Source organism: Sciurus vulgaris, assembly GCF_902686455.1.
Source record: "Sciurus vulgaris genome assembly, chromosome: 7".
Taxonomy (NCBI): Eukaryota; Metazoa; Chordata; class Mammalia; order Rodentia; family Sciuridae; genus Sciurus; species Sciurus vulgaris.
In genome coordinates, this window is record NC_136467.1 from 44,133,045 (window position 1) to 44,142,341 (window position 9,297).

Sequence of the window (9,297 nt, forward strand, 5' to 3'; positions counted from 1 at the left end):
TTACCCATGCTCTCACCATTTTTAAATAGTCCCTTACGTACTGTATTTTGAAGTGACTTCTGAAGTTGTTATTCCATGATAAATTCATTTTCTAGGCATTTGCCTATGAAAGCGGCAATTTAATTTCAAGCACTGTAGATGTGATCCTGATAAAGCCTCAGTACAGGTCACTGCCAAGAGAATTCTTTTTTTTTTTTCCTTATTGTTTGTTCTATTTAGTTATACATGGCAGCAGAATGCATTTTGATTTATTATACACAAATGGGGTTCAACTTTTCATTTCTCTAGTTGTACATGATGTAGTCACACCATTCATGTAATCATACATGTACATAGGGTAATAATATTTGTTTCATCCCACCATCTTTTCTTCCCCCGCCCCTCCCCCCTCATTTCCCTCTACACAATCCAATGTTCCTCCATTCTTCCCTACCACTCCCTGTCCCCCATTATGTAACAGCATCTACTTATCAGAGAAAACATTCAGCCTTTGTTGTTTGGGGATTGGCTTATTTCACTTAGTATGATATTTTCTAACTCCATCCATTCACTTGCAAATACCATAATTTTATTCTTCTTTATGGTTCAATAATATTCCATTGTGTATATATACCAATTTCTCTTTCCATTCATCTATTGAAGGGCATCTAGGTTGGTTCCACAATCTAGCTATTGTGAATTGAACTGCTTTCAATATTAATGTGGCTGCATCACTGTAGTATGCTGATTTTAAATCCTTTGGGTATAAACTGTGGAATGGGATAACTGGGTCAAAAGATGGGTCCATCCCAAGTTTTCTGAGGATTCTCCACATTGCTTTCCAGAGTGGCTGTACCAATTTGCAACTCCACCAGCAATGTAAAAGTGTGCCTTTTCCCCCACATCCACAACAGCATCTATTATAGCCATTCTAATAGCCATTCTAATTGGAGTAAGATGAAATCTTAGAGTGGTTTTAATTTGCACTTCTCTAATCACTAGAGATGACGAGCATTTTTTCATGTACTTGTTGATCACCTGTATTTCTTCTGTGAAGTGTCTGCCCAGTTCCTTAGCCCATTTATTGATTGGGTTCTTTGTATTTTCTTTGTTTTTTAAGTTTTTTTTTTTATAAATTTTGGAGATTAGTGTTGTGTCTGAAGTGTGTGTGGAAAAGAATTTCTCCCACTCTGTAGGCTCTCTTTTCACATTATTGATTATTTCCTTTGCTGAGAAAAAGCTTTTTAGTTTGAATCCATCCCATTTATTGATTCTTGCTTTTGTCTCTTGGGCTTTGGAAATTTTGTTAAGATATTCTAAGCTGACATGGTAAAGATTTGGGCCTACTTTTTCTCCTATTTGGTACAGGGTCTCTGGTCTAATTACTAGGTCCTTAATGCATTTTGAGTTGAGTGTTGTACAGGGTGAGAGATAAGGGTTTAATTTCATTTTGCTGCATATGGATTTCCAGTTTTCCCAGCACTATTTGTTGAACAGGCTATCTTTTCTCCATTGTATGAGATTACTGTATTATTGTGGGCTTGTCTCCGTGTCTTCTATTCTGTACCATTGGTCTATGTATCTATTTTGGTGCCAATACCATACAATTTTTGTTACTATCGCTCCGTAGTATAGTTTAAGGTCTGGTATTGTGATGCCCCCTGCTTCACTCTTCCTGTTAAGGACTGCTTTGGCTATTCTGAATCTCTTATTTTTCCAAATGGATTTCATGATTTCTTTCTCTGTTTCTATGAGGTATGTCATTGGAATTGCATTAAATCTGTATAATGCTTTTGGTAGTATGGCCATTTTGACAATATTAGTTCTGCCTATTCAAGAACGTGGGTGATCTTTCCATCTTCTAAAATTTTCTTTATTTTTTTTCTTTAGTGTTCTGTAGTCTTCATTGTAAAGGTCTTTCAGCTCTTTTGTTAGATTGATTTCCAAGCATTTTGATGTAGGAAAGTTTACCCCATGGGTATTATACCTGGATTGTCACCATGACAATCATTGGCTATGTTTGTCCAGACTGGCCCATTTGAGTGCCCTGATGGGACCTTTTCCACATTTCTGTTACATGAATTACTCTATGAATTTCAACTGATACTATAATCCTAAGAATTCACACTCATTGGTCCTACTATATCCACAGAGCAATAATGAAAAAAATCTGAAATAACTTTCTCCATAAGCAACCCAGACTCGACAATCTATTAGTTTTTCTAAATATATACAGTACACATTAAATAAATTACAACATATATGTATTAACTATATTAGCTACTTACCTAACTACCTGGTGTTTCTAGAGTCCATTGGTTAAGTTTTATCTTCATAATTATGAAACACCTTGACATTTTTTTCTCACTTATGAATAAAAGCAAAAAAAAATGTGACTTTGTTGTTTTTTCTCAAATAAGTCATATTATTCGTAACAATGGCAGCTCTAGTTAGAAAACAAAGAGAGTATATGGATTGGGGTAGCAAACAAATAATATCTGGTATGGAGCATATTATTTGTATTATTAAGAAAGATTATTTTGAAATTAGTATTGTGAAAATTGTTTTTCTGTTATTATGAAATACCTTTATATTCCATTGTTCTCCATTTGGGCAAGTGTTAGTAATACAATGATTTATAATTTATAGGTTTCTAAAGCCTTAAAGAGGCCGTAAAATGTAGAGGCTCAGAAATCAGATTGGTTTCAAATAGAGTTCCCCTGGTGTTACCAGCTGGTATTGTGCAACCCTGATCATGGTATTTTGTGTGTGTGTGTGTGTGTGTGTGTGTGTGTGTGTGTGTGCGCCTCATAAAGTTATGGTGGATCTATCAAATTAATATATGTTAGCTGCTTAGGAAAAAATCTTGGTATAGAGGAAGCATTCAATAGATGTTATGCATTATTGAACACTTATGATATCACAATCTCTTTTAATTTGTGTGATAATATACTTTTGTTTTAAATATTTACTCCTAAGTTGTTTGCTACTGTAATCAAATAGAAACTGCTTTCTAATAGTCTGGATTACTATGGTGTATAAAAGAATATGTTATGTAATAGTATCATACTCTGGTTTATTATGTTATGACCCACAGAAAAAACTTGAAAAAAAATTGAAAAACAGGACTAATTTTCTCTGATATTACAGAATACCTATAACGTAATGGAGCAATAATCCATAAACTATATTATAATACATATAAAGATGGGCCTTATTGCTATCCCTCTGAAGGCAACCTGAGAATAGTGTGTACTTAAAGAACAAGCAAAAAACAACACAGCTTCTCTAAAAATTTGGAAAACAATTTAATTTTCTAATGTCTCTCAAAGCCCCACCCCCCCAAAATAAACAAACCCCCCCAAAAAAATAACAAAAGACACCAAAAGAACTTTCAATCAAAGTACATAAAATTTCTTTAATCTTTTTTTCACATTCATCTTCCTAAAGTCCTGCACCACATAGTACAACAACTTACCCTAAATGCTCATCTTCAGTACTCTCAAAAATGGATCAATCCTTAACTCTCTTACCCTTCTTTCCTTTAGGACCCACCTTTTCTTCTGTAAGCCACCCTGTCATTTCTAATATAAAGAAATCTAGTTTAATCTCCTTTTTTTTCTTCCCTCACTGGTTGCCCAGATTTTCACAATGAAACACAAGCATTTAAGATGCCAGAGAGAATTACTCATAGTGGGCGGAACAAGAAAGAGGATGTGAAATATTGTATTTTTTTTTTTAAATGGAGTTGTAAATAGAAAAATCAGGATGCATGATAATCAATGCAGACACACACATAACTATTTAGTATTTATTAAATTACATACACAAATATTAAGTATTTTCAACATTTGCATATGCTTACTATGCAACTGGAAAAATAGCTAAAATTACAATTCATGTCTCCTTTAGATATATGGGAAGAATCTTAAATTTAATTTTAGAAAAATTGATGATCAATTCAGTCTGGTCAAAAATAATGATTTGTTATACATTAACTAGCTATATGTTAGTGGTAGGTACAAACGAGCATCTGTTTTGGATAGTGTCCTTGTTTCCGAAATCTGATAAAAATAATACTAAATTCAGCTTCATCAGAATATTTAGATGAACTGTTTTTTTTGAACCAGGAATTGAGCCCAAGGGTACTTAATCACTGAGCCACAAAATGGTTTTTATTTTTTTATTTTGAGAAAGGGTCTGGCAAAGTTGCTTGGGTTTCTCACTAAGTTGCCAAGGCTGGCTTTGAACTTGCAATCCTCCTGTCTCGGCTTTCCAAACTGCAGGATTGAAGGTGTCTGCCACCAGAGCTATCTTCTTTTTTTGTAATCTTTGAATCTTTTTAAAAATCATTGATTATTTCTTATTTTGCTTTTAAGAATGAAAGAGAATGAGGGAATTTCTAGTAAAGTGATTTTAAAATTTTAATGATGAGAATTCCAGCAAAATCGAAATATTATATTGGAATGTGAAAAAGATGGGGAGGATCAGAAAAGTGATACTGCATGGTACTCAGCTCAACAAATCTATTTACTTTCTGGTTTCTCTGATATACTTTCTTGCCAATACAGTCTTTGTATAACATGTAGTTATTATCAAGTAATAAAATGTTACACCACTGCCTGAACACACCCCAAAATGAGTTTTCTGGTCAGGAATAGTTTTAGAAATATGTTACAGTCAGCGCAATAATTTGAAAATTGTAGGGATTTAAATGTAAATAAATCAGTAGCTTCATATAAAAAATACAAGGTATCCTAGGAATGAAATTGACACTTCTTTAGGTTGATGTTTACAAACAAGTTATTCAAGGGATATTTAGAAGAAAGTTATGAGTTACATTTTTGTTATTTACCACAGGGAGGCATTTTTCTGAAATACATTGATCCTCAGAAATTTTTAAAAAATGTACATGATCAATAGCAAGACTTTCAAATTCAGCCTATTCTCTATTTGCTGCAGATTATTGCATTTTTCTTGTATTCAAAACCTTAGCCAGATTCAGAAAGAAAGATCTGATTTTTTTTTTCCCTTGGAAAATGGCTTAAAGTCGATCTAAGAATTAAACCTGTGGCAAAAAGTGAACCTCAAACCTGTGTAACTTATTGTTTAAATCACAATTATATATTAACAATATTTCTATTTCATAGCAAGCACAGGTAGTAATTTATGTTTAATTGTGAGAGAAGTTTGTATTGAAACAATTGTTTCATCACTTCATCAAGAAGATAAATTCTCATTTAAGCACCATTTTAAAATATCTGTTATTTTGAGAAAATTGTTACTCTTAGACAAGTTGTCAGATACTGTTAAGACTTACAGCATAGAGTCATCCTTAACTCCTGTTAGTAACATTTAATAACTTCTGAAGACATATGCAGAATATAAAGTTGTGCCACATAGAACATAAGTTAATGTAAACATATTTGTCTCTCTTCTACTAGATGCTTATTTTTTGTTTGTTCTCTTTTTAAATTTTATATTGACACAGAATCTTGCTAAATTGCCCAGGCTGGCCTCAATTTGTGACTCTCCTGACTTAGCCTCCTGAGTATCTAGAATGACAGGCATGTACCACCATTCCCAACTATTGGATGCTTTTTGTACTCACATGAAATTATTCTTTTGTAAACTTAAGGGAAGGAAAACCAAGACTTCAATATAAAGTGAAGAGAGGTATATATATATATATATATATATAAGCTCTCAACTACCAAGATTAATTATAGGCTTTGGTTCTACAGAACACCAAACAGCAAGACACTGAATTAATAGGGGGCAAAATCCTGGTTGTCATTTACTGTTCCCTCACAACTGTTCCCTGACACTGTCTGCTGTTTTGAGATGTACAGTGGTGTACATGACAGCAGAGTATTTTCTTCACTAGAATTAAAATCCTTTTTAAATTTTTTAGGTCTATCTAGTACTGATTTTCTAGGCTTAGAAAAATTTCCCTGAGAAAGCTATGTCTTGATATCAAAAAGTATGATCGGACTTCTGGTAGATATAGGTTTATCAGTAAGTAAGAGAAGAACATACAAAATAGGCTTATTTTCATTGTTTAACTTTACTAATTTGGAAAGTAACATATTTCCAAATCACAGGCTATTGGACATGGCAGAGAGTTTTAAAGACATTATCAAAGATATTATGAATCATGAACATCTTTCTCCAACCTATCAAGCTAAGAAATAATGAAATATTGACAGAAAAATTGTTTTATATTAGGTAAAACTATAAGTTTGAATTTATTGTGATTAAATTTGAAGGAACACATTTTCTTGTGCCCATACATTTGTGCCTAGAGTCAGAGATCTCAACCCTGGGTGTGTCACTTGTCTTCCTGAGAGGTGAGGGGCATCTGTACCCTGCCTTTGGGCTGTGTGTACCTTTGCTTTGCTGTCCTTTAATAAATATTTGCTTGTGCCTTGCTTTTGTCACAACCTGAAATTCTTTTCAGTAGTAAATCAAGAACCTACCTGAGTCAGGCTGAGTTCTCACTGCCCTCTTGGACAGACAGCCTAGGATCTCTCTCTGGTGACAGGAATACTATACTTTTGTGTCTTAAAACACTTTCACTTTTTTTTTTTTTTTTTTTGGTGTTGTTTTTTATAAGGCTCTATTGCTTTAAAACAAACACTTAATAATACCATGCTCTCATTTTCCTCTTATGACTACTGAAGGCAATCAAAGTTGTACTGAGTATCGATGACCATTGTTATATTCTGTATCCTGGTATTTGAAGTAAAGCCTCGACAAGGTTCAGAGAAAATGACACAGGAAGCCAGTGTGAACCTACATGCTAAACATGAGAGATTCCACTACTCTTTTTATAATCAGTAAAATCTAAAAGTGTTAGGTTTATCATAATTAATTAAATTCATACCACTTCCATACCTTCCCCCCTCCCCCCCCCCTTTTTTTTTTTGGTGGAACTTGGGATTGACACAGGGTCTTGCACATACTAGGCAAGGACTTGACCACTAATATAACACCCCAGACCCAACATTTCTGAAACTTCAGGGACTTCTTCTCAATTCATATGTCCTCACAAATTTCAAAAAGAAAAGAAAAAGGAAAAGAAAAAGATGGGAAAGAAAAAGTAACGCTTCATATTTTACTGCTAGTGAAAATCTCCAGGGTTTGTATAGTTTTCTTTGTACAACAGTGGTACTATACAGACTTTTTACTAGAAATATTTTGTTTCAATATGCAAAACCATAAATAATCAGTTAAGGGAAGTTAGCTAACATCAGCTTACCGCCAAGAGACCCGGTAAAACAAGCCCTACACGGGTGGACTTGCTACCATCAAACATTAAGATCTGACAGTGGTTCAGCCTTGAAATTTTTTCAATATATTTGTTAATGTACTTAGCTGAAAAACTAGAAATTTACTCAAAATAGATTAAGGAAAATTGTGATATGTCTGCAGGCTACAGGGGAATCTCAGAAAGAAGTTCAATGTGCAAAGCTAAGAGTCAAAAGAACTAAAAAGCTGGACAATTTTCTAGTTCTCTTTCTTGATTCAGACTTCCTGTGTGTATTTGTTCCATTTTTCTCTTTGTAGACGGATCTTATCTTCTCTCCTTTTGCTTATATTATTGAAGTCACTTTATTAATTCACAAAGAGAAATATGACTTCCAAAGGGCAGTGCCACCTTCCTCAGGAGTCAAGCTTCAAGGTAAACCAAATTATAAAAAGGTAATTTGGTGGGCTGGGATTGTAGCTCAGTGACAGAGCACTTGCCCAGCATGTGTGAGGTGCTGGGTTCCATCCTTAGCACCATGTAGAAATGAACAAATAGAGTAAAGGCATACTGTCCATCTACGACTACAAATTTTTTTTTTTAAAGGGTAATTGGGTGATGGTTTGTTGTTTTGGTATCACAGATGTTTGCCTATGTCCAAACTCATCAAGATGTATAAATTCAAGGTATACAATTTCTGTATATCAATTATACCTCAATAAACCTTTAAAAAAGTAATTTGATAAGCACAGAATCAGATTAATTCTGTGAACATTGAATAATGAACTAGGTATGTCCTATAAAACTTCCAATACCAGTATCTTTGAAGATGTACCCCTCGCAGAGCACTTGTTGAAATGGTGAGGTTGTGAAATTGTGATTGTATCATGTGATCCCTCAAGGGATGAAAATCACAAAGCCTATCTTTATCTTTCCTGTGTCATTCTCCTGATACAAATGAGAATATTCATTTCATTAAATTTAGCTTCTCTCCATGCTAGAGATAGGTCACTATGACACAAAAAATTTCTTGTTCTTCAAGCTCATAACCTTTGTTTTGAAACATTAAATTATACTTAACAATTTATTCTATGTTTATTGAGATTATCATTGATACTATTTAGTTGGTGACTATTTCCTCTTCTAAATTCAGAAGAAACCTAGAAAGGTAAATGGAGAAATGGAACTGGCTTCATCCCTAATCACATTTCTTTATGACTTCTTAGGTATTGGAACAAGAATCAAAACTCAAGGCCTATCAGATAGGGAGACTAATAGAACATTCCTTCTCCATGAAAGTAGGATATAAAATGTCTGTGTAAAGGTAAACTAAAATCACCCTTTCCTCCTCATCTTGCTCCCCAGAAGATGACAGGGATAAGTTACTTTCCTGAACATAAATGCTATGGGTAAAATTCATAAATGAGCTGCAATCTGCCCCCTCAAGCCCAATACGTATTAGAAGTCTAGTACAATAACAGTAGAAAACAAATAAAGGAGATTTGAACTGGAAAAAAGAAACAGAGTTGTCATTATTTGCAGATGATTTGGACAGACCAAAAAACAGTAAATTTTATGGCTAAGTTACTAGAATTAAGGAGTGATTTTCAGTAAGGTTGATAAATTCAACTGAGTATATGAAAAGCAATTGCAATTCTGTATGATTTAGTGGTTTCAATTGTCATCACAAAATATGAACAGTTCATGTCAATTAAGAGAGGATTGAAGAGAAAAGTTAGAATAGGCAAAAAAAAAAAAAAAGGAATAGTATACGGAGGCAGAAAGGAAGTAATGACAGCTACCCATTCTTTTCGATGAATCTTAGAGATGTATACATAAGCAAATGGAGCAAATCACAATCAAAAAAAGTCAAGTAAAACAAGGAAACGCTAAGCAACATTTTGGTAAGAAATAAAATCTTTGATGGTACAAAAAGAAATAAAAACAAGATAATGATTATTATAAAAATAGGGATATAAAATATGTTTTGATAGGAGAAATTCTGAACTTCTATTTGGCACTGGAATTTACCTAAAGTGTTCTGAGAATTCCAACCTTATTAAATATAC